Raw genomic sequence first — 26317 nt, 5'->3', positions numbered from 1 at the left:
TTGAGAAATACATGACAAAGTTGTTGCCATTAAATCATCAATGTGCTTTTGACATCTTAGGCAGTGACAACAAAAAAGGGTGAGAAGCTCAAAAAACAATAAAGTTCCTAAAAGGAGATTCTAGTCCTTTTTACAGCCTTAATCTTCCACCCCAGCTCTTGGGAGTTACTGAAAAGGGAAGGTTTGAACAACTAAGTTCTTAATACCAACAGTTGGTTATATAAGACATGTCAATAGTAAGTGTTAATGTAAGAGATTAGAGAAAATGATTTTGATAGTTGTCATGCCAGTCACTCAAGGAGCTCAAACAAACCTTAGGAACAAGTTGTTTTATTTGCACGGAACTGATAAGAAAAAGCCAACAGAGAACCAAACCCTGTTCACAGTGCTATAGTGAATCATTAAACACGAAATGAGCTTCTGAGCTGACCCTGTTGGCATTTCTAATGGTGAGAGAAATTAAAGAAGAAAATATAGGGTAAGTAATACAACTGTAATATGCTGTGAATTTTTCTCTGCAATGAAATCTTCAATATCAAGGATGTTTGGTTTATATTGTCATAGAAATGCATGAATAATTTAAAAATTATTGCTTCTTATGAAAATGTTAGAAATCAATAATCAAAATGTACAAGTATTAATTTCAATGATTGTTTTCCGGGATACTAGTTTAGAGAATAGGATAAAATGAGAATAATTAGTATGATAATTTAATTTTAAAGGATCTTGTTTCAAAATCCTGTTTTAGAGACCCAGAAAAGTTAAACCAATATCCCTCTTTCAATCTAGTCCAAAGTACAATTCAAATGAAAAGAGGGAAGGTTAAATTTTATGGTCTTGATCAATATCTTTCTTTCATCTGATCCAAAGGATAATTAAAATGAAAATAGGTTATGATAAAAACTTTAAAAATACAGATAACTTCAGATATTTTAATCACAATCAGTGCATGTAATTGAAGAATAAGAATTACTAAGAGTGAGTGCTGAGCCTTCAAAATGCCAATGGCAAAAAAAATCATCTTTATTACAAAGCCATCAATTTAGACTTGGATTAATCTACTAGTTTATTAAACTGTCTTCCATTTTTACTGCATTTAGTCCATGTCCTATAACTTCTCCATTTTCAAATAGAATTTCAAACTCAAAACGCTATTTGAGAATCATGACACTGAATCTTTCGTTGTAATAATGTGAATTAGGTTTATAAGGAGAAAAACAAAGAAAAAAACTTTAGAAAATACATAAAGACACTCATAAGGTCTTTAACTTATGAAATGTCCTAAGGATATTTAGGTATTGGAATAGAAAAATAGTAAGAAAATTATGACTGAGTCCCTATCTCTAGGAGCTTATGTTCAGAAGTGAAAGACATGACATTTATGGTCTGTGGTACAGGGTGAGGATAGCTATAAGACATGTAGGCTGTTATATGAGCTTAGTATGAAATTGTAAAAAAGAACATGAGCTGTCAAAGTGATCTTGACAAACTGAAGACATTGAATAAAGAACACTAACTTTATCAGCTAAAGAATATGTCTAGAAGAAAAAAATTTTCCCCAAATTCTGTAATATACAACAAAGTAAAAAACTAAGTGCTAATGAATAGAGGAAATGAAAGAATTCTAAGCTAGTTACAGAGCTTTCAAATAAAATAAAAGAATATTAAAAAATAACTCTGGAGTAGTCATCCTTGGTCAAACTTTCAGTATAAGAGAAATTATAGTCTGTCGTGTTAGGTAATGCAACCATCCTTCCCTATCCTCACAGATTTGTCCCACAAATACCAGAATTTGTGGATCATCCAGTCCCCTTTATAGAATGATTACTATTACAATTTGTCTTCATCCATCCCTACAACTTAAGTCATCTCTAAATGACATTTAATTCCTCATGCAACATAAATACTATGTAAATAGCTCTTGCATGATATGGTTTAGGGAAAGATGACAAGAAATGAAGTCTGTGTTTACTCAATACAGATGCAATTTTCATTTTTGAATATTTTCCACCTATGGTTGCTTGAACCTGCAGGTGTAGAAGCTTTGGATGTGGAGGCTGCCTTTATGACAAATTGGAATTCTGGAGGATCTTCGTAGGTTAGATAGAGGGTACAAAACACATATAGATAGGAAGCATTAGTTCTGGTTTTCTATAGCATCCTAGGGTGATTATTGTCTACACAGTATACTTAAAATAACTAGAAATGAAGCATGGTACAGTTCCCAAAATACAGAAATGATTAATGTTCAATGAGATGAAAATGCTTATTACCCTGACTTTATCCATACATTTTGTATTTATTGTACCCTGTAAATATGTACAAATATTATTTCTCAGTAAAAATCATAAAATTTAGGAAGCATCAACTTACCACATTTTTGGTGGAATTCTGAACTAATAACTCGGTTCTGGGTCTCAGACTTACATCTAGGAAACCCCTGTTGCAGATTGTTTGCTAAGTAACTTAAATTATCTTTAAAATGATTTTAAACTAAATTAAAGTATTAGCCATATCAGGAAAGAGCTAAGATTCTCAACCATAATTAGAGCACATATATCTTTAGCATTTGTAGGATGCTATCACATTTCTTGGAACTGTGAAGAAAAGACCCAGTCTGACTTCAGAACACTTATACAACTTTGGACTAATACACATTAACACTTAAAGGAATTTCGAACCAATGTATGACAATATGGAGTTATATACAAAGTATGTAACATAGATGATATGTAATATTGACGTCACGTGTGTATGTCTGTCTGTCTATATGTATGTTTGTACTTAGCTGTATTTTGGATCTGGAATGTCTTTCTAAGTCCCATATGTTAGAGGTTTGTACCTCTACCTGTGGTGCTATTGGGAGGTGGTAGAAACTGTGGAACATGGAGCCAAGTGGGAGGTCCTAGGACACCTGGGGAGGAGTCATCAAGGGGGATTGTGGGACCCAGCTCCTTTCTCTCTCTCTTTAACTTCCCTGCCATGAGGCTAATGAACAGTGTGCTCCACCACTTACTTCCCGCTGTGATGTGCGGCCTTGCTACAGGCCCAAAGCAAAGGGCTAATCAGTCATGAACTGGAACCTCTAAAACCAGCAGCCAAACAAACCTTTCTCCTATATGTTGATTTCTGTCAGGCATTTGTTATATGAAAAGCTGACTGACAAATGTACATATACATAAATGTAAAATACTTATAGCATGTTAGATTATTATAAAAATTCTTTCAAAAACAAAGATCTTAGCTTCCCAGCTTTGGAAATCTTTCTCTATGGACTCAGGCAAATCTGATATCTTTTCTGGCTTTCAATTTTTCAACTATAAAAAAGGGAAAATTTTCATTTGCCTAACCTATTTCACCAAAGTTTTGAGAGGCTCAAATGATGAAGCATGTAAACTAAAAAGTACTATTAGAGATTATGTCAACATATGAACAGTGTGCTCCACCATCTGTTCCCTGCCCCTTAGGACCCTTCACTGAAAAGATTCTGTGAGTAGAAAAAATAGGAAAACTTAATGGAAGAGCAAATAAGTCATATTGTATTACATATAATTTAGGTTTGGAAATATTTCATACTTAAAAACCATAGGGTTTTATGTATTATGCAATGATATTTGCAATGAATATTCATTTTAATTCAAAATCAGCACCTGCACTTTACCTATACTGATTTGTGTGATAATTTCACTACTTCGTAGTGAAAGGTCTGCTTACATTTCTATATTTTATCATAAAATAATTAGAGCCTCTGAAGATTTTTACAGCATTCTTTTATCATTTAATTTTGTACTTTTCTTCAAATACCCAAGAAAACTTTAAAAGAAAAAAAATCTGTCTCTCTATTTATCTATATCTATCTAGTTATACATATTCTGTATCATACATTTTCAGAATTTCCTTCAAATTTTATATACAACCACATATATTTTATTACTGTTGTAGTGTACCATTTAGTTCACTACCTACTTAATTTGTAATTTTTCATTTTGCTATACAATCTCAATATCCACAAATTTAGTGATAACATAAAATTTCAATTATTTAACACAACAGTTTGGCTGAATAGTAAGATCACTCCAAAATTTGAGCCATTATATATCATATATAGTATATTATTAATTGTACTTACTGTTGGTAAAGTGTTGTTCTTACATTCTTTTCTTGTTCTTAGACATCAGATGAAGTATTGGATATTTTACTCAGCTTAAAGGGTATCTGCTAGTCACCTTTCTTCATTCTTTCTTACCATTTTTTATTCTTAACAATTACTCTTCTTTATTTTCTTCCTTTCACCATCATCCATGATTTCTTTCTTACTTCCTGGAAGAAAAAATATAATTTTAAGTGAAAAAATATTGATTGAAATTCAAAATTTCAATACACATGGTATCTATTTTAAAATAGTAAGGGATTCTAGATGATTAGTAGCTACATATTTAAAGAAGAAAGAGAATTTCAACAGCAAGTAATTAGAATTAAAAAACAAATGAAGAAATAATTGAGACATAGACAATGACAAATTGAAATAGAAGAAAAAAATGAAAGAAATTATCAGACTATAAATATTATTTGTAATAACCCATTATAATATTTACTTCTAAGAGGTTAGAAGACTATTGTAGAAAAATAGCACCCAATCATTCAATTAAAATTAAATGAAATTAAGCTTTGAACTAAGAAATAAATTTTAATTATAAACATTTAGAAATATACATGTATCTATTTAACATTTGAGACCTCCATCAAATTCATTGAGCCTGTAACAAGAGTGGCTTAAGGCTGGGGGTGTAGCTCAGTGGGAGAGCACTTGCCTAGCACACTCAAAGCCCTAGGTTCAGTTCACAGCACTGTGAATAAATAAATCAGTGTCTTCATCACCCCTTGTATAGTGAACTCACTATTGGCAAAGCTAAAAGCCAAAGCAAACCCTCAAATGGACAGTGGGATATCCAATGCAAGGTAGCAGTATTATTTCAGTGAGCAATAATAGGTTAGAAGTACTAAAATCAAAATCAAAGATCAAATCAAGATCAAATTTTACTACCAATGCAGAGTTAAAAAACTATTGTCATAAGCCCACATGGATCCCTCTAATGGGAAAATACAGTGCTGATTGTCTAATACATCAAACTGTGTCTAACTTGGAATTTACCATTTGCAACATGACTGCCATGAAGACTGGGATTATTTGAAGGACAGGTGTAGGGCAATCTCTCCTCACAGACATACTTACACAGAAACTCAAATCATAATCAAATGTTTGCTTGGTAGACTTTGATGTGTAATAAAGGAGTGCTATAATTTGAATATTTAATGACTAGGCAAGATAACAAAATCGTTCATTGTTATATTGGAAACAGTTTATCCTAGAATATTCCAGACTAAATCACTAAAGGGAGATGAAATAAACTGATGTGCTATGTAAATCAAAATATATACTCAATAAGTCCTAAACATTTCTTTCTTTACTATGAATTTCTTACATATTTTAGAACTCCATTGTTCATTAATAATATGCAAAATGGAAATCTCACAAACTCCATTTCTCATATTTCTTTTATAGGCAGGGGGAGCCTCAACTAAAACTTACCAAATTAGAGAACTAGAAAACCAAGGTTTAGATTATGAAATTATAATACTTGAGAAACTTCAGCAACTTATCATAAGATAGAAATGTGGGCATCTCCTTTGTGACATGCCCAGAATCTATAGGGCAAGGGGGAAGCCAGGACAATCAGAATCAGTGAGAACCACATTAGTGAGAATTGTTGGGAAGCACAGACTAACTACATGGACCATAAACTAAGGAAATGGTACCTGAGAGCTGCCAAGGTCAGCTGACATAGACCAGACATGAGAAATGGAGATACAGGGAGAAAGACCAAGTCCTGGAGGTAGAGTTGATTCTGAGGTCAAATAGTGTCTGAAGTCAGCTGTGCCCTTGAACGTTTACTTTATATAATCCTGTACATCTGTTAATTATCTCTACTTCCCATCTTTTCTGAAATCAACTGGTAACCAAAATAGGTTTTATTTACTAACTTGCACAATATTTGGGTGGTATTCAGTAACTTTCTTCTTTGGCTGACTTTTGTGTGTTTCTATTACTACCTGATCTCCTTTAGATTATCACATATCATATGGCCAGGCCATATGATACATGTATTTAAAAACACCACCATGGGGCATGTCTTGCTCTTGTCACATTGCTCTTTGAGGTGATTATACTTTATGATTGGTTTAAAATTTATTTCTCAACACAAATTTGTTTTAATTTATAAGTTTTCAATTACTATCCTCTATTCTACTTCAGGCACAATAATGAATTAAATGAAAGGTTCTAATAATCTCAATCTAACATGTTGAGGTGCTTTTGTTATTAGTACACCAGCACATATTCTTTGGTCCCTAAGCACACAAAAATATATCTGACACCTAATAGGTACAAAAGTTGCTGGATTTCTTCTTAGACAAAGTCATCAGTCTTCTGTTTTCTCTTTGTATAGCATTTCTTCTCTGGATTACACTCTGTCATTCAAAATTCAATCCATTTCATCACCCCACCTTCACCTAAAAAAAGATGTCCCTACCATGACTAATGTTTTCAGGAAATAAAAATGATAAAATTTACAATGACTCAAATTTGTTATGTTTTTAACCTTTCAACAGTATTCACTATTGAATAAGAACAAAGAATTGCTTTTGAAAGAATGAATATCTAATGATGGAATTTCTTTTGGTGGTACTGGGGTTTGAACTGAGGGCTTTGCACTTGCTAGGCAGGTGCTCTATGCTTGAGCTATGCTGCTAACCCTTTTTGATCTGATTATTTTTGAGATAGGGTCTCACTTTTTTCCCAGCCTGGACCACCATCCTCCTGTTTTATGTTTTCTTCTGTAACAGGGATGACAGTCATCAGGCTATTGGTTTTTTCCCAGGTGGGGCTCTAACCACAATCCTCTTGATCTCAGCCTCTTACACCTGTAAGATTACAGATGTGAACCACCAGTGTCCAGCTAATGGTGGAATTTAATTGAAGACAGTTTGACAAGCCCTATTTATAGACTTAAACTATGTCAACAGAGCAACTACCTTTCCACCTTTCTCTTAAAATATGTATCACCCTAGTTCTGTCTCTCCTACTTCTGGACAAGTCTTTTACTTTCCATCCTTCTCATGGTTCTTCTAGGCCTTGGATAAAAAGTAAACATTATCTCACTAATGTCCTATATTCTATTTGGAGCAGATGTTTGGAGCAAAGTATTATATAAATTGATTCCTGGATTAATGAGAAATAGAACTAAGATCAGTTAGTATTATCTGCCATGGGTTCAAGACAATCAATTTGCTCTTACAAGATGTAGGAGAAGAAAAGGATGATCCCTGTTCTTATGTGGGTTACAGTCAACCCTCCTGGAACAAAGGAAAAGTTTAGCAAGAGAAAAGAATAGCAAACCTAATTAAGCAAAATTTTATGTGACTTGGGAATCTTGAGAATGAAAACACAAAGCCCTAAGGAAAATTGTCCATTTTTATGTTTGCATTCAAAGAAGAATGAACAACTGTGTGGAAATGTGATTGGACAAAGTGCATGACTTAACCGAAGGGTGACCCTCAGTCTGCCCGGATGCTTCCTGGCCTCTCTGTGCACCATTTCTCCCTCCATATGGGTATAGGGCAGGATCTTTTCTCAAATGAAGGTCTTAGAATTGCTGTCAGACAGACAAGGTAGATGGGAGAATTCCTTTATGGCCAGCACCTACGCAGTGTGTTAATGGACTTTCTGTCACTAAAACAAAATATAAAGACAGTTAACATAAAGAGAAAAGATGTGTTTTAGATCTTAGTCTAGGATCAGGTAGACCATTTGCTTTGGGTCTCTGGTGGATATGCCATTTGGCAATGTCCAGGAATGAGTGGTAAAGCAAAGGCTCATGTTGTGTCAAGGAAGCAACAGAGAAGGAGGAAGAGCCATAGCCCCAATGACCTAAGGACTTCCCACCTGGCCCTGTGCCCCAAGGAATCCACTACTTCCCTGTAGAGCCACTCTGGGAACCAAACCTTCAACAAATGGACCCTTGAGGACACTTATACAAATCACAGTACACAGAAAGCCATGGACCTTTGAGTACTGTTATTAGGCTCCACATCTTGCTTTGAGATAAAGGGATTCTAGTTTCTATGATCCCATTTTGGGGAAGGGAAATTCTGGCTTGTATGACTTGCTTCAAGGAAGAACAAAGGGTGAGCGACAAGAGGACAGGAGAAGATCAGAAAGACCTTAGTTCTGAGTCTCCGTCTGAGCCCTCTCACTGTCCTTTAGCTCAAAGTACTCAGCATGCCCAAGCTCTGTAGTTGGGGATATTGTTTTCTGAACTACAACACAAATTTATCCAAATGTTTGAATGATATTTTTAAGATTATTTGTAGCAAATATCTTCAAGCAACCATAATTACAAATTAAACAAGAACTGGAAATTCAGAAATTTTACACTTTCTTTCATGGCAAAAGTAAAACCACAGAAGCACCTTACATTTTACAAAGCTGAAGTTTCGGAAATAGAACTTTCATTATTTTAAGACTTTTCATTACATACCCATCTTAATCCCAAAAAGAAATAAGTAATTTCCAACACAGAAACACCAATAGCTTCCTATAAGGGCCTTTTAGTAATACCAGCAAAAAAATATTTTCTTCAAGGTCATAAATGCCCTAGGATCAAATCTGAGTCAATTATAAGCTTAACCAACCCATTGTAGTTAGAATTAGTTAGAAAAAAAAGCTGTGTGTTTCCTGTTACAGGTGAGCAAAATGAATGTGCATTAATTATCTGGAACATCTAGATGATGCTAACGATCGTGGTTCACATTTCTAGAGACTACTACTAGATACAAAATGAAACATTTTATAAGAGAGTAACAGTTGTGTTATTTAGCTTTAACAAAAAAAAAAGGTGAAATTGACAGAATTTTATTCTTAAAATAGCAGCCCCAAATTTTTTCAATTATTCTGAACTTCCTGTTCATCAGTGTCTTCTTCAACTCTACTCTTCCAAGTGGGAGGAACATGATTTGATTCAAAGTAATTCTAGTTGATTTAAAGGAGTTCTTGTGAGGCATGATTTTTTTTTTTTTTTTCTCAGTACTAATTCTTACTTTTACCCAGAATGGCAATGAACTGCTTGGTGACATTGAGAGAAGCATTTCACTTCCAGAAGGTGGTGCTGTAGAATAGTTAAAACCCAGGTTTGCTTCCATCTGAAACAAAGCAGATGTGCATTCACTAACATTCAAGTAAACTAAAATTCAAAAAATACAGAGTAGGTATTCAAATCAAATACATGCCCTGCTGCCCTTTCTTTTCTAACATTTACAACCCTAAATATTTTCCTCTACCTGTGACCTAATTAATTGACAAAGCTGGAACACAACAGTTCAGATATTATACCATTAGAACAAAATAGACAAAAATATAAAGGGGTGAGTTAGAAAAGTAGGTCAATGTTAACCAATAAAATATCAACTTCTGTTTAGCTTTTTATCATCAGTGTATTACTTGAATAACATTCTGTGGCATGCAATTGCATCGTAATCAAAAATCTATGTGATATTAGAATATTGAAATGTAAAATTAGGTAATCATTAAAGAAATTTGCATCTTCCAGAGATTATTTTTAAATATATATCTGGAATTACAAAAACCTCAGCTTTGACAAGCATATGGAAAAGCTGCAAGAAAAGCAGAAAAGTTAGAGAATTTCTTCAGATAAGAAAGGAAAATTCTATTAAATCATAATCTTTTATATTGGGTTCTTAGAAATCTTTGCCTGGTGAAAAATATGTGACATTAGGGTAGTAATAACATTTGACTTTAATAAATTATTTATTTTCCCTCAAAGACAGATGTAGAACATCTGTGATATCTGAAATTGTGAATATTTATGTACATTTATTTATTTACATCAGAAACAAGAATTTGTTTGATACCCAAAGGAAAACTACTATAGTTAGAAGGGATAAATCCATTTAAACTGACAATCACTTTCTGGAAGAATTGAAAGTTTAATTGAAAAATCACCTAACCCATGAGAGCTATTTTGTCTGAGTTGTTCCATCATGCAAATTATAAAGGCACCTCTAATACAACTGTCTGCACTTGATAGTATTAGACGATGGCTAGAAATATGTTTAGAACTTATCATGTAATATATACTTAGTTCTGCCTGTAGTATCACAATGCACTTAGTTCCACTCTTTTCTGTAATTATCTGTAAGGTGTGGCATAGTTTAAAATATATGTTGAAACTGAAGGCAGAGATCCCTTACTTAAATATTTGAGAAGTCACACTGTTATATTTAATCTATTTTTCTTAAAATATATAACAACAATGTTTGGGTTGTTCAAGATTAGTCATTGTTTGGTCTTCATTAAAATAAAACTTTTCAACTTGCAATACATTATAGAAGTAAGCATCCCATACTCACTTGCTGTGATTAAAGACATTAATTAAGATAATTAATTAATTAAGATAAATTAAGTCAGTAATTTATCTTAATGAGAAAGGAATGAAAGTACCAGAATTGCATGTGATAATCTGGTAGTATTCTTGTTTCTACTAATAATGCATTCCTGAGAGGATTAAACTTCACTCAATTATGTAAAAAAATATAAATTATGTTTATTGTTTTCATTCTTCTAAAATTACAGTTATTTCCAGAAAAGGAACATTCAATTAAAAAAACTATAAAAAACAACTTTCCAAATACTAATATTTTGAATTAAATAAACCAAATATTCAAAGTCAAATAAATGCTGTGCAAACATCGGCATAGACTGTTATCTGAGCAGAATGCAACTTATGTTCAGAATAAATTGTACTATACAACTAATGTGGTGTGGATTCCTGACTCTATTTTGCTCAAAAGCTGTTCCATCCTTCCCTACATAATCAAGTCTGAAATGATGACTTTGAGATACCAGTATATTCACTGCCTGACAGAGTAAATTAAAGACTCTTCCCACAAGACAGCATAATCCAGATAACTATGAAGGTGAAAATAATATAGAGTGATAGCATAAGAACAGAAAGTAATTTCTTTGTATCAAGGTTCATGGCTTTAGTGCCTATAATAAAAGACAGTCTAACAAGAGAAAAGTATACAAATTTATTCAATAAAAGTTTTACTGGGCACAAAGACCTTCACAAATGAAGATCCAAAGAATCAGGCTCACTTGTGTATTTTTATGCTAAATCTGAGGGAGTAGATAATTGTGCAGAAGGTCATTGGAGGATAAAAGTTAGACCTAATGTTAATAGACTGGGCCTTTTAGCTAGTGCTGCTTGCTCAGATTCTGCTCTGTGTCCCTGTGTATTCAGAGAGAAAGACATTCCTCATCCTCTTGCAATATGTCTCAACCTACTTTAAAGGAAAGGTGGAGAATTCTCTTATGATCTGCATGGGGGTATGGGGATAGGAGAAGCTCAGAGAGGGACTTTCCTCCCTCTGTTCTTTCCTCAAATGTCATATTTTGTGGCAGTGTGTTCTAAACCCTAGAGACATAAATTTAAACAACAATTGCCTCTGGAAGAGGAGGGGTCTGTTTGGAAAGATGAAAGAGAAAGCCTTCCCTGCATGATGGAAATGTTTCCTATCTTCACAGGATTGGCTCACTTAAGATTTATGTCTCTCACCGTATATAAACTTCATCTTAGAAAAAATATTATATTCAAACAATATATTAAAAAAGATGGAGCATCTTAAATAGTTGTGCTGAAAATTTTTACACAATAGAAGAAGAATTTCCTGCCTTGCTGTTTTGGTTTGGATCCAAAATGTCTCCCAAAAGCTCATGTGTTGAAGACTTGGTCTCCAATGCAGCATTGCTCAGAATTGGAGATTTTGGGAGGTGATTACATCCTGATGGCTCTGACCTCATCAAGGAATTGATCCATTTATGCATCCATAGCTTTGTGGGTTTGGGCAGAGAGACATTGTTGTAAGTTAACTTTCTCTCTTTGCTTCCTGACCTATGTGAAGTGATCAACTGTGGTCTGCAACAGGGTCCCCACTATGATGTTTTAGGTGCACTGCACGACTATGAGGCCAAGTCACTATGGACTAAAACCTCTGACACCATGAACCAAAACAAACATTTCCTTCTTTGAGGTGGTTCATCTCAGATATTTTGTCACAGTGATTCCAAGATGACTGACACTGCTATATTAGTTCTGTCTCAAGTGAACAAGGCATTGAATAAGTGAATAAATAAATCAGTATGTTAAAAACTGTTTCAATGAATGAATATGGTTAAAATAGAAATAATACAGCAAAGATATGGAAATATGAAAGGTCCAGAAATGTAATAAAGATCCAATGAAAATCAATTTAAAAATAATATTTATGAATGCTTATGTCAAAGAAGCAAAAGAATAAAAATAAAATATTGACTTTATATTATACTAGTAGAATAAATACATCTATATACACATCATAATAAAAGTTAGCAATGTAATTCTAGAAAAACAAAAGAAGATATTACAGAAGGGTTTTAATAATTTTTTTCAATGTTTTACATATGTTTATTTGGCACAAAGAAAATTTTTCAGTGTGTCAAGTGTTAAAATACATTAGGAAAAATGCTAAGTTGCCAAAGTGTGCACAGAAAGAATATATAATTTTTCATATATTTTCATCATTTTTGAGTTTCAGGTAAAGAAACATGGGTAAGTTGTTAAAATTTAGGTCTTTAATAAGATTCACTGCATACATGATTTTTTCATCTTAAATGAATCAATTGACCTTCATTATCTTGCTTATGAGACAGGAAAAACAATTAACGTATATCAAAATAAGTATATGTTAAATGAAATTGTGTATATATATATAAATTTCATCAGCCAGTGGCTGTGGTAGTGTGTATGCTCAGCAAGTGTTAATTATGTTACCTATAAAAAAATTAGAAGATTTAAATAAAGGTTATAATTAGTTTTCTCCGGCTATAAGCTATATATGGATATAAATTATTTTCATGTTGACTCTGAGTAAACAAATTTTTATTCAGTTTTACCGTAAAATAAAATAGATAGCCAAATTTTCAAATATCAAAACCTATTTCTCTGAAGTAGGAAAATCATTTTCTAATTTTGCAGATTATTGATTCTAAAATCATAAGATATTGGTTCTGGTGCCTACCACTTAATAATTCTATAATATTAGATAGGATATCTAACATTCTGGATCTCAGATTACTTATCTATAAAATGAAGTGCCTACTTCATAGAGTTGTTGCATGATATGTGTCTGCACATGTATGTGTGAAGGTACATGCACATATTTTATTTATATATTTATACGTATATATACATAACACATAACAACACCACGGAAATCAGAAATGAATTTATGTGACATCTTAAATCTTAAAAGGGTAAATGAACTTACAGAGGAAACCAACTGTGCTCTGAGGTTGTAGCACTGTGATATCCTCAGAGGGCTAAAAATATTATGTATTCCCCAGATGGCTGCAATATAGTTCTGATTCTATCATCCCTAACCTTTATGTTCTGTACTGTAAATAATCTGGCTGGTGTAGCTACACATAACAATTAGTGTTGAAATTAGCCAATACCCAATCTGGTGGATTCAACTAATTTCCTTTCATTTTCAAGAGAATAATTAGCCAAATCTCACCTTCTGTTCCTCGGTCCTCAGGCTGCACAGCTCAGTTTTGCTCCCCAGCAACCTAATGAGAATTGTCTGAGGCTGCTCCAAAGAGACAAGACTGAGTAAGATCAAAAATGTAATATGTATTAAATTTGAGAAACATGAGCAGTTTACTTCAATTAACAGATTAACCTCTGAAATTTAATCCACTATTTACATTTTTTTCATATTAACTGTACATAAATTTTACATACACTTCATGATGTAGGATATATTGTTTTCTTTTCTTTCTTTTTATTTATTTATATACATATTTTTTATAACACTGGAGTTTGAATTCAGGGCTTTGCACTTGCAAAGCAGTGGCTCTACCACTTGAGCCACACCTCCAGCCCATTTTGCTCTGGTTATTTTGCCTAGGCTTGCCTTGAACCACAATTCTCCCAATTTCAGTGCTCCAAGTAACTGGGATTGCAGCCACCCAAATCCCGCTGGATACCTTGTTTTCGTTATCGCTGTTTTTCAGAATGCAGAATGAAACTTCAGGCTTTATTCAGTCACATTCAAGTGATCTTTGTATGATGACTGCTTCTCACCTTTCTACAAAGCAGGACATTTCAATGGTCTATGGTGTCAACATGTGACAGAATGTTTATTAAAATCAATCTGAGAATTACTAGCATCAATATTCAATGGATGAATTATTTTAATATTATCTGGAAAAGTTAGATTTGGACAAATATTTTGTTATGTAATTTTAGGGAATATCTATATTTTTAATATTTTTGCTTTGGACCAAGTGGAAATAATTTCTATTCTATCTTTCCAAGTAATACAAGTAAGATTTTAAGAAAATTTTAAATAATACAAGTAAAATTTTAAGTAAAATACAAGAAAATTTTAAGAAAGGCATGTGGTGGTACATGCCTGCAATCCCAGCCACTTGGGAAGCACAGGTAGGAAGACTGATGGCCAAGGCAGGCCTGGGCGAAAGTGTGAGACCCTATCTGAAAACAAACTAGAGAAAAAAAGAGCTGGAGATGTGGCTCAAGTGGAGAAGAGCTTGCCTAAAAAGCACAAGGCCCTGTGTTCAAACACCAGTACAGCCAAATTATATGAATTAGTGGCCACTGTGGTAGTTTATGCAGTTTTAAGCTAAGGTCTGTAATAAGGTCTGTAACAGATACATGACATGCAGCAGTATAAACAAAACAGAACTCTCTCTCCCTCTCTCTCTCCCTCTCTCTCTCTCTCTCTCTCTCTCTGTCTCTCAGATGTGTGTGTGTGTGTGTGTGTGTGTGTGTGTGTGTGTGTGTGCGTGTGTGTGTATATGTTTCTCTCTCTCCATGGTGTTTGTAGGAAGTAGTGGAACAGACAGAGCAAAACTGAGTCACCCATCACTTCTTTTCATCTTTATGTCCCTTCTGCATATCTTTATGAAAAAGAGACTAGGAAACAAGGACATTGCCTAGTTAACCATCACATACAGTTGGAAAGGTAAAGGACACCGTGAAATAACCCACAGTCTACTATCTGAACATCTAAGTATATACCTCACCATTAACTTCCTCCTTTATACATACATATACCCACATACAATTTTTTTAATTTTTATTTTTAAGTAATACTAGGGATTGAACCTAAGGTTTTGTGCATGGTAGGCAAGTGTACTACTTCTTAAACCATGTCCCCAGTGCTTTAATTTGTATTTTATCTTTGCTCAGGCTAGCCTCAAACTGGTGATTCTCCTGCTTTTGTCTCTGGAGTATCTGGTATTACAGGATTACAGGTGTGTACCACCTCTCTGGTTTATACCCATATTAAAATGGACCTTGCAGAAAACAAAATAAATGGAAGAATAGGCAATTTGGTCATTTCCATTTTTCAAGGTAATAATCAAATCCTACTGGATAGGAATTTCAGGTGTTCTTTGCCTTGACAGGAAAACAACTTCCTTAATCAAACTCTGCATATGTTACACAGGAGGAATTCCTTTGTCTCTTATCACTTATGGTTCCTACTGTCTTTTGTTCTTGGAGATTCTTGCAATACTGCTATGATGACCACAAGATCGGGTTGGCCTGAGACTAAATTGATTTATGCTCATTGTTCTGCTACAATATCAGTATTCAGTGAGTGAAATCTTTATTCAAATATTTCCATTATGCTCTCAAAAGTACTTGATTACCCATAATTATCTTCTTAAGACAGAATTAGAAAAAATCCTTCCGTCGATCTGTACAGATGTTGTGTCTATATTCTGTAAAGCCAGTTGGAAGGCTCTGGTGTTACTCAAAGGTCAGACACACACTGGCTTGGCAGTTCAAATCAATTGCCTCAAAAACTTAGCCTGCTTTCGTCCCAATACCTATAATGAATCAATGGGTAAATAGCCATAAATGAAGATCTAAGCCAAGCAACATTGCTCTGCAAGTAGACTGACTCCTTTTATTTACTGATTTCTTTGTTTTGCACATTTTGTTCTGATTAAATTTAATGGTATCTCCTTTGAAGCTATCTGAGAATATCCATTTAGGTAGGAAAGTATCACCATTAATCTGACCTTTGAAACCAGAATGGGATCTAAGTAGCTCTAGGAAGTTTTGATATGTGCACTTGAAGAAAACAGAGAACTATTTACTCCTAAGGCTACTTCTCTAAAATCATCTAAGTAGCAGAACTTTGCTTAAGAAGCCAACATATATACAGTTCTCTGTGTTTTCTCAATGTTCTGAATTTCCCCCAAAGAGTTTACACAGGTTACATGTTTTTATGGGAGTTGATCTACCTTTTTTAGGAATTGCAAGTGAAAGTTTTACCAAATGTTTTATCATAGCATAATAAAGATCACTAGCTTTCCAGCTTGCAATATCTGCTTTTCTCACCCACTCTCATCTGTTAGACCAGTGTCTCTTCTGTTTTTTTTCATGATGGTAGAACCCACTTCTAGTAACCATGTTATGCTTTATTTAAGCATAAGAGACTTTAAAAAAAAAAAAGGAGAAGGATCCTAAAATCTAGCATTTAAAACAAGATAGAAATTTCTCATTAAACACCAAGTGGTAGATGGGCACTGTTGCCAGGCCAGCTGTACCATTCTCCATGTATGACTTCTAGATCTGGAATCAGGGAAGCTATTTTGCCAACACACAATGATCAGAAAGATGGACCAGTACCAGAATGCTGTGTACTCTATCCTATGAAGGACAAAAACCACAAGTACCAAATATAGCTTCTGTTTAAATTCCATTCGCTAGAACTTAGATACATGGTCATATCCCTCACAAGGGAGGCTGAGAAAAGCAGCCTTTAATTGGATCAGCTTGTGAACAGTTGAAACTCTATTATGGTAATGTTAAGAACAGATATTGGGTGACAACACACAGTCTGACACGCTACTGTGTCATTCAGAAATAAGTCTAAATATTTAAAGCAGGAAAGATGGATATAACACAGAGAATAAAGCACTTTCAACAACAATGAAAGAAAGAGTCAAAATCTCCGATTTTAGGCTGAAACACAGCACAGTAGAATTGGCATACCAGAGCCTAAAATTATCGGTGCAACTATAGAATAACAACATTCCACTTTTAAAGCAATTCCCAGGATGAGAAAGCTAGGAATTACATGTCATCACTGCCTTTGCCACAGCTGCCTCAGGATACAAAGGGAAGTGAAAAGCATTAAAAACCAAGATCTTAGTCACCACTGGGAGGGGAACCAAAAACAAAACAACTATTCTTCTGCTTCTCCTGTCAAATTTTATGCAAATGCAACTATTGGTAGACACTAATTCTCATCCTTGCTAGCCGCCATTGAACATGGCAAGTGTCATTTTCACCTTTTGGACTCTAGAGTCAGACATTACACTCTCCAGGGGGGAATGGAACTGAATGAGCCAGTCCATGACATCCACCACCAGTCCTGATAAATCATGGGCACCTCAACAGAGCACATCTTATTAAAGCATTAATTTATTCCATGGGCATAACAAAAACCAACAGATGACTCTTCAACCTACTCTTTTTTATTGCATGTACTTTGGTGTGTGGCTTCACGTTTTGACATTATATACATATGTGTGTGTGGAATGGTTCAAACTAAATAAAGTAAATATTATTTCACATACTTGTCTTTTTGTGGTGAGATCACTTAAAACTCTACTCTCTTGGTACTTTTCAACTGTTTGATACATTGTTGTTGACCATTCTCACCATGTTGTAAAGTAGAGCTCTTGAATTTATTCCTCCTGTCTAAACTGAAATTCTCTATTCTTTGACCAACACCTCCCTAAATCTCCACAGTTCAAGCCACTGGCTGCCATTTTGCTCTCTGCTGCTATGAATTTGACTTTTTTAGATTCCTCACATAAGTAAAATCCACAAGTGGTATTTGTCTTTCTGTGCCTGCCTTATTTCACTTGCTACAATATCCTAAAGTATTATCTGTACTGTCACAAATGACAGGCTTTTCTTCTTTTATAAGTTTGGATAGTATTCCTTTACTTATATATACTCAATATGGGCTTTAATAAAACTTTTATATGTATTTATTTATTTACTTATTGTGGTGCTAGGGCTTGAACTCAGGGCCTTCACCTTGAGCCACTCAGCCAGCCCTTTTTGTGATGGGTATTTTCAAGATAGGATCTCGCAAACTATTTGCCCAGGCTGGCTTTGAACCATAATCCTCCTGATCTCTGCTTTCTGAGAAGCTAGGATTACAGGCATGAGCCACCAGTGCCCAGCTGTATTTATTCTTTAGTAACTGAATAAACTTTTCAGATAAAATGATTGGATTAATTTCACAGAAAGCTTTTGCTGTTTATACGTTTTGGAAATATCAATATCAATTTATTGTTCTTTTATACTAGATTTTAAACACGTAGTACTTTTGACAGTCCAAGTGTTGTGTTTTCATAGAGGCTTTATATCCTATGGATTCATTTGTCCCTTTCTTCCAAGCTGAAGCAATTGAAAGGACAAGCCAGCTACTTTTAATGTAACAGAAACACAGCGATCACTTGACTTCCAAATAACTTGATCAGGAAATTTTCTTGTCTTTTTCAACTTCCTGTATTTAAAAATAATATACAAATATCTGTATTCTATCGGCAACTGACCTCATTTGTTTTCCATGAGGTACTAAGTAGATCAAACCCCTCTACCATGCCATGGGGCTAGGGGTGGGAAGTTGGACTTGCAAGCTCCATGACAACAGGAAACTTGTCCATCTCATTCCCCACACTATATCCATAGTAGGCAGCTGCTCAATGTCTGGTAGATATGTCAGAATTTTTGACTTAATAAGAGAGATCTTGCTTTAAAAGGGCTTGTATAAAAACATTAGAAAGAGAATGAGGGGGGAAACACTTAGCATATATGAAACATGCATGCAATCACTGTCAAGCTCTGGATCATAATGCTTTATGTGAAATTTTAAAATGACTACCAAATTCTATCCTACTGTCAAGGTCAGTGATGAGGAATTTTGCCAGATTTGAAGCAAGAGTGCAAGGAGATTAGCAAGGGCACTTATAGAACTTATTTTAGGGCGTTTGTTCTGAAACAGGCATTGTGAGCAAAGAAATCTCATTTACTATAGAGTGGATGTGCTAAACATATTTAGAAAGAAAACTAGATGAGCACACGCACTTGGGCATTGATTTCTTCATGCAATAAGCAGGGAAGTCTTAGGAAGGTATTCTTGAAGATACTTAATATTCTTGCTTCCCACATTTAACTTTGTATTTTATAATAAAATGCATAAACAAAATAAGCTAAAGAAATATTAGCATAGTACATAAAAGTTGTTTAAACTGGCACTGTAAATATTTCCTTTTAATACGCAACTTCAGCATTCAAATTTGATCACTTTGTCTTAAATACCTTGCCTTAGAAAACTGAGTAGAATATTGACAGGTAGGTGAGAAAGCAGTACTTGTTCAAGCTTAGGTACTAGACAAGACCATGAAAAACTAAATTATAGAAGTAGCACAATTGTCCACTTGATTTTATTGCTGTTTAAGTTTCTACTTAAATAAGTAAACATACATGTGAAGCAAGGAGAGATATGACACTGAAGGACATGTTTTCAAAAAAAAAAAAACCAATGTGCAATGTACATTTTGGTAGTTTCTTGTTAATGAATAACTACATAATCACTATCAAACTGTTCTAACTCTAATCTTTCAGTTTTACCAAGATTAGATTGTTTCTTTTCACTCAGTCAAGCTTTCTTAGGTCCTCCTCTAAACTGTACATGTGTCTGGACTTAATATATAAGAGACTTACAAGTACAAATATTTTCAGTTTTTAAGGAGCTACTTTCTTATAATAATGGCTCATTTTAGGAATTAATCCAAAGAGATTTTAAGAGTTTACCTTTTCCTCCTTAGAGTTCCAAAGTTAACCATTACAGTGCCAATTACTGTTAGAATATAAAGGCATCCTTCTCATTTCCACATGGGGCTTCCACTCTGCTGTAGTTTGGACCTGAAATGTCCCCACAGAGTCCATGAAGCTCATGTATGTGTTAAAAGATTGGTCCCAGCAAGAAGCACTATTCAGAAGTAGAGTTTATTGAAAGCAAGTGAGGTCATTGACTGGATACTGGAATCGCCTCCTCTTCTCCTCCTCCTCTATCACACTCCCCCACTATGATGCTTTGTGCAGGCCCAAGGAAACAAGGTCAAGTGGCCATGGACTGAAACTTTTGAAACCATGAGTCAAAATAAATCTTTCCTCCTTAAAAGTTGGTTTATCTCTAATATTTTGTCATTGCAACAGAAATCTGACTAATATACATTTTTGTAACATGTAAGAGAAAGGGTACAAGAAGGGAGATACAATTTTGAAATTTCAACATTGTAAATACTTTTGTCCTAAGCAGCACTGAAAGTGAATATAATTTTCAATTTTCTGTCCTCTACCCTTCTACCCAAGAAATCAATCTTAGAAAATTACTATAAAATTAAAAAGATAGAAAAGCAAGAGGAGAATAAAGAGATTCTTATGACAGACTTGGGGAATAAAAAAAGCAACCATGCTTCTGGCTGAACTTAATTGAAGTTGGATCCGATTATACAACTTCTTGTGTTGCCTCAAAGTTTCCACACTCAATTTCATCAGCAGTAAATCAAAATAGCAACAAACTAACCTCACCTACTTTCTGGCTAACCTTGTAAAGAAGTTTTCTACTGTTTCTTTTTCTACTGTTTTCTATGGGTTCTGAGGTTGAGAAAATAATTTTAACATTTTCCTAAACTGGAAAATGTATGAATGTATTAAATTAAAGAGAAGATTTTCCGATGGTTCAAACTCATGGACTCATCTCCACTCTGGGACTGGAGGCTACTGGCTCCACCACCCTCTCCCTCAAATATATCACAACAAAAGCAAACATAATTTGATGAGAAGTATGTACACTTCATACATTTTTTCAAAAATTTATTTTTTTGTTTGTGTATTGCTGTTTGCTATCACTTGGCACAAATTCCGCATTCTTAGGATTTTGGCTTAAGTCCTATATTCATGTGTCATTGTGAACCTTTGTTTTCACATCAGCCTCCAGGGTTTGGTAAAGATAGAATCTTAAACATCCTAAACCTGCAGAACAGGAATAAGAGTTTCCAGTGGAGACATCATGTGCTCTTGAAATAGAAGTGCTTTAGCTTGTAGGAATACAGTTGAGTCTTGAGAAGAAGGGAGACCATGTGTCACTTCAGGAGAATGGGGAATTCAGGTAAGAGACTCAAACACAACACTTCCTGTATTTAATTAAATACGTAGAAAGACAATTTGATTCACTCTATGTGATTCAAGTGTATTATGGAGGCAAAGTAACATTTTAGTTTTATTGTGAACCTAAATGGTTGATGAGTTTAAAATCTGAATAAGTTTGTATTTTATTTTGAAGTAGAGATGTTGTAAATAGTCTCCAGAGTCTACAATTGGAAGATAAACCTTTCCTCAAAAACTGATCTCTCTCTCTCTCTCTCTCAATTTCTCTCTCTCTCTCTCTCTCTCTCTCCCTCTCTCTCTTCTCTGTCTTCTCTCTAATCCCTCTCTTGCTCCTTCTCCTAAGCTGGTTGACCCTGTAGATTGCATTGATAATACATCATTTATATCATGTCCTAGTTGCTCAAGTCCACATCTGTCAATGTTGTGACTAATTTCAGTTCCGCTAGCAGAGTTTTCTTTGTGCACCTTCTTCTGTCTTTTACCCAATGCTGTCAGTCTGTACACTGCACCCTCATGATGGCTACAAAGGGGACTCTTGTTTAATAAAAGGAGAATATTCTTCACATTTGGGCTCCAAACTGGCATCAGGTCCTGATAGAGAAGAGCAGTTGTTTCTATTTCTGTTCTGTCACTCCATGCTGAGCTCCTGCTCTGTCCTGTCTGCCTCCCTCTTTAAGACCAACAAAAGGCCAATATGAACCTAGTATGTGTTCCAACTTCCCTGTTACCTTTATACCTGCAAACGTTTATATTTGTGATGCTTGGATTGAAGATAGAAATAAGATATTCCCCACTCTTTAAAACCAGTCCTAATAGGCAACTTTATTTTTATTTATTTATTTATTTATTTATTTATTTATTTTTATTATTGTTGTGCTGGGTGTGGGTACATTGTAGCATTTACAAAGGTTCTTACAATGTATCAAATATATCATACTTGAATTCACTCCCTGAGCTGCTCTCTTTCACCACCCCCCACCCCCGATTCCTGGAACAGTTTAAACAGGTATCATTTTTGTATTTACTTACATGTGTACACATTATTTGCGACACGTTTTTGCATACACATAAGTAACTATGCATTCAGTTTCTAAGAGAAAGTGCCTTTCCTGGAAATTTAGTGGAATTTTCTCCTTTGATATGTATACTGACTACTTCAGATCTACTTGAATTTCCTCCACAGTTACACATGGCCAGTTTCCAGTTTCTTATAAGCTTTCAACTCATCTAAGTTTTCAGAACTAAATGGAATAATTTCATACACCCACACCTAGCTTAAGGTTATCTGAATACATTAGCACATATTAGGTATATGTATGCATGTGTACACACACACACACACACACACACAGAGCCATAGTTACAATTTGCTATTGGGTTTTACTCTTTATCTCAAATTTATAGAAGTTTTTATAGAAGAATTTCAACCTTTTTAGATTTAATGCACCACTATTAGCCACCCCCAGATAGTACTTTACAGCTCATTATTTTCACTTAGTGGAAATCTCAGAATTGGTGAAGGCGGTAAAAAGCCTTTTTTTCTAACACACATATTATGTTCTAAATCAAGTGCTTAATACCTTTATCATCTTCAAGACTTTCAGCACCTTAAACAAAAGACCATAACTGTAATGTTCACTGCCATATCTTTAGCGTCTCGTACAGGGATAGGTAGAGAAAAATGTTCGATAAATGCTTATCTTATTAAAAAGAACACACAAGCTCTTATTGCCATAAAGAGCAGAATTTACAAATGTAGGTATATGTTCCTTGATCTGTGAGACAGAGAAGAAACTGGGGTAGAGACAACATTTTTTATCCCTTTCATATGATTTACCTTAATTTCCCCTTTTACCAGGTGTTTATATATGTGACTTATTTGGTAATAAAATCAGTCTGCTATATTAAATTGCCAAATGGGAAACTATTTGAATTAATTTGTATCAATATCCAATGACTTTGCCAACTAATTATCTTTGTTATTTCAAATTACTAGTAAATCTCTAAGTGTTACCAATGAGTATTTTTTATGACCAACTGTAATAAGTGAATAATGTATATGCTACTTCTGAAAATCATAAAACCGTAAGTGGTGTCCAAAATAAAAATCAAGGCTAGCTGAAAGGTACTTTGAAAGTTTAGTACTCAGTTCACTAATTTATTGGACAGAAAATGAAATATATTTAATTTTTCATCTTAAGCTTTAAGTTTATACATCACTACTAATCAAGAATTTATAACACTAGTTTTTCATGAGTTATATCATAGACTTCTGGCGTCAGGAATGGATTGAGTTGATCTTTCAAAATATACCTTTTGTAGTGATAAATTAACCAGAGTTCTTCCACTTCTTAATTATATAAACTGTACAAGATGTCTAAATTCTTTGTACCTCAATTTCCTCTAAAATGAGGGTAATGATAATGCCTATTAAGCCAGGAATCATGTCACCCACCTGAAATCCCAGGATTTGGGAAGCTGAAGCTGGAGGATCTCCCATTCAAGGCCATGGTATGTTCCAAGCCACCCTGGATTGCATTGGAAGACCCTGTCCCAAAAAATCCAAAACAACAAACAAACAAAAATAATGGCTATTGCCAGGCACTAGTGGCCCATGCCTGCAATCCTCTCAGGAGGCAGAGATCGGGAGGATTGTTGTTCAAAGCCAGCCTGGGCTAATAGTTCACAAGACCCTATCTGGAAAAAACCTGTCACAAAAAGGGCTGGTGGAGTGGCTATAAGTGTAGGTCCTGAGTTCAAGCTGCAGTACTGCAAAAACAATTAAATAAAATAACAATGTCTATTCATGAAATTGTGATGAAGATTAATTTTGGATGAAAATTAAATAAATTAAAACTATAAAGCACTTAGAATAAGGTCTGGCACATTCTAAGTTAATACTCAGTAAGTGTTAGCAATTGTAATGACTAAGTCACATTTTTGTTGTTAGTCAATACTTTCCAGATTATATTCTGATAATTAGTCTTTCAGAAAATAAAGTAAGTGTGACTGGAAGACGTGCAGCCCTGCCTGGGCTTTCACTGTCTTTTTAGCTGGACATAGAATTGGGTGTATAGTTCAGTCTAGGCTAATCCTAAACTTAGCCCTCAGCCTATCAGTTGACACCTCTGGTTTACCTAAGAAATGCATACATAATGAAAACCAGGCTGACCAGATTCTTTCTTCCAGTATTTTTTTTGTTTTGAGTGGTACTGGAATTTGAACTCAGGGCTTCACACTTGCTAGGCAGGCACTCTACCACTTGAGCCACACTTCCAGCCCTTTTTGCCCTGGTTATTCTGGAGATAAGGTCTTGATTTTTGTACAGGATCATGATACTTCTATTTTATGGTTCCCACTGTAGCTGGGATGACAGATTTGTCCACCACCACGTGCAGCTTTACTCCAATGAAATGGATCTTGTAAACTTCTTTTGCCTGAGCTGACCTGGAACCGCAAACCTTCCATCTCAGTCTCCCACATACCTTAGGATGACAGGTACACCACCACACCCAGTGACTGGATGTGATAGAGTCCGGCAAACTTTTTGCCAGGGTGGCCCTCAACCTCAATCTTCCAGATATCAGCCTTCCAAGAATATAGGATTACAAGTGTGAGCTACTATCACCTAGCTCCTTCCCCCAATTTTTAAATTGACCTGATTTGCTGTGCATAAGGGCATACTTCCCCAAAGCCTCTACCCATGTTCTCCCCCACTGGAGGAAAATCTCATTTTGCTATACAAAATAAAGGACTCAGTATATTTACAGAGGAATAGATCAAAAAGAGAGAAAGGGGGCTTAGTTGTGACCGGGTTCACACCATATTCCTTGTGCATCCACTCTATCACTTATGACCAAGAGAGCTGAACAAAACAGAGACACTTCAAAATGCATCTTGAGTAAATAAGTTTTTAGAACACTGTACACTACCCTGTTCTGATTTAGAAGGCACACCACACCTTCACAAAGCATAACAAATCCTCTAAGTCCTTCCATCATTTTCTTCTTTGAAAAGCATGCTTTCCTTCTGTGACTCAGCATTTCCCAGTCATAATTAAACATTTTTCATAATTTCTTATAACAGTACAGTCTTAATGTTTCACAGAACACCAGTTTGTGTTTCACAGAAGCTTAAGAACTACTGATAAAGGTATTTTTTGTGATTTCACATTTTAGATTTTTAATCCTTAAAGAATTTGCTTTATAATTTTAATCTGTGTATCGTGGCACTAAGTAAACATTTTTAAATTTTTTTAATTTAATTTTTATTTATCATACTTAATTGTGGTAACTCTATGCCTGTTTATAGCATACTTTGAACAAGTTCATCCTACCATTATATTCCCAAGACAGCATAATGAAACCCACCAAATACTGAAAGGGGGAGAAAAGAGAGAAGGGCAATGGGAATACAAGGATTTTTTTCAAAACTTAAGTGATTAACCAGGTGTTACAGTTTAGGTACAAAGTGTTCTCCAAAGGCTCACATAGGAAGGTTTGGTCCCACAGCATCGAAAAATCTGACTATCCAACAGGTGTGCTGACCACATATTAGGTGTGCATGTCTACTAAAAATCCCAACAGTTCCTCCATGTCTAATTTGAACTAAACATTGACATATACCAAGGTCTGATAACAGGTTTTCCTTTCTGCTCATTTGCTGCATATATCTATAACTGCTTAACTGGCAAATTGTTTCAATTAATGTCTTTAAAACATTATTTTCAGTACAGAGTCTTACTAACATTTTTATCTCTTCCTTTTCCTGAACTACCTTATAATCCACTTGTCAATTCCTTATTAAGGATATTGAATGAAATTTATAAACTCTTCCAATGCTTATTGATGTTTTTATAATTTTAAGTCTTTTAAAGCTGAAATAATATGCCTCCCTGTGTTCTAAGGATT

General features: G+C 34.6%; 1 protein-coding gene across 2 annotated transcripts in view; it reads left to right on the top strand.

The window, feature by feature from the left end:
- The first annotated feature begins 330 nt into the window (after window positions 1-330).
- LOC109677015 (phosphatidylinositol 3-kinase C2 domain-containing subunit gamma-like) overlaps window positions 331-26317 on the top strand; it is an 85071-nt gene continuing 59084 nt past the window's right edge. The window contains exon 1 of one of the 2 annotated variants that reach the window (XM_074075979.1): window positions 331-478. The gene's annotated coding sequence lies outside the window, so the exon portion shown is untranslated. Of the gene's footprint in view, window positions 479-21287; window positions 21409-26317 lie in introns of those variants that run through there. The other variant, XM_074075980.1, reaches the window with a different exon arrangement.

Source organism: Castor canadensis, chromosome 6 (genome assembly GCF_047511655.1).
Source record: "Castor canadensis chromosome 6, mCasCan1.hap1v2, whole genome shotgun sequence".
Classification (NCBI taxonomy): domain Eukaryota; kingdom Metazoa; phylum Chordata; class Mammalia; order Rodentia; family Castoridae; genus Castor; species Castor canadensis.
The sequence above is the reverse complement of the archived record's forward strand: the minus strand, read 5'-3'. Positions and strand labels throughout refer to the sequence as shown.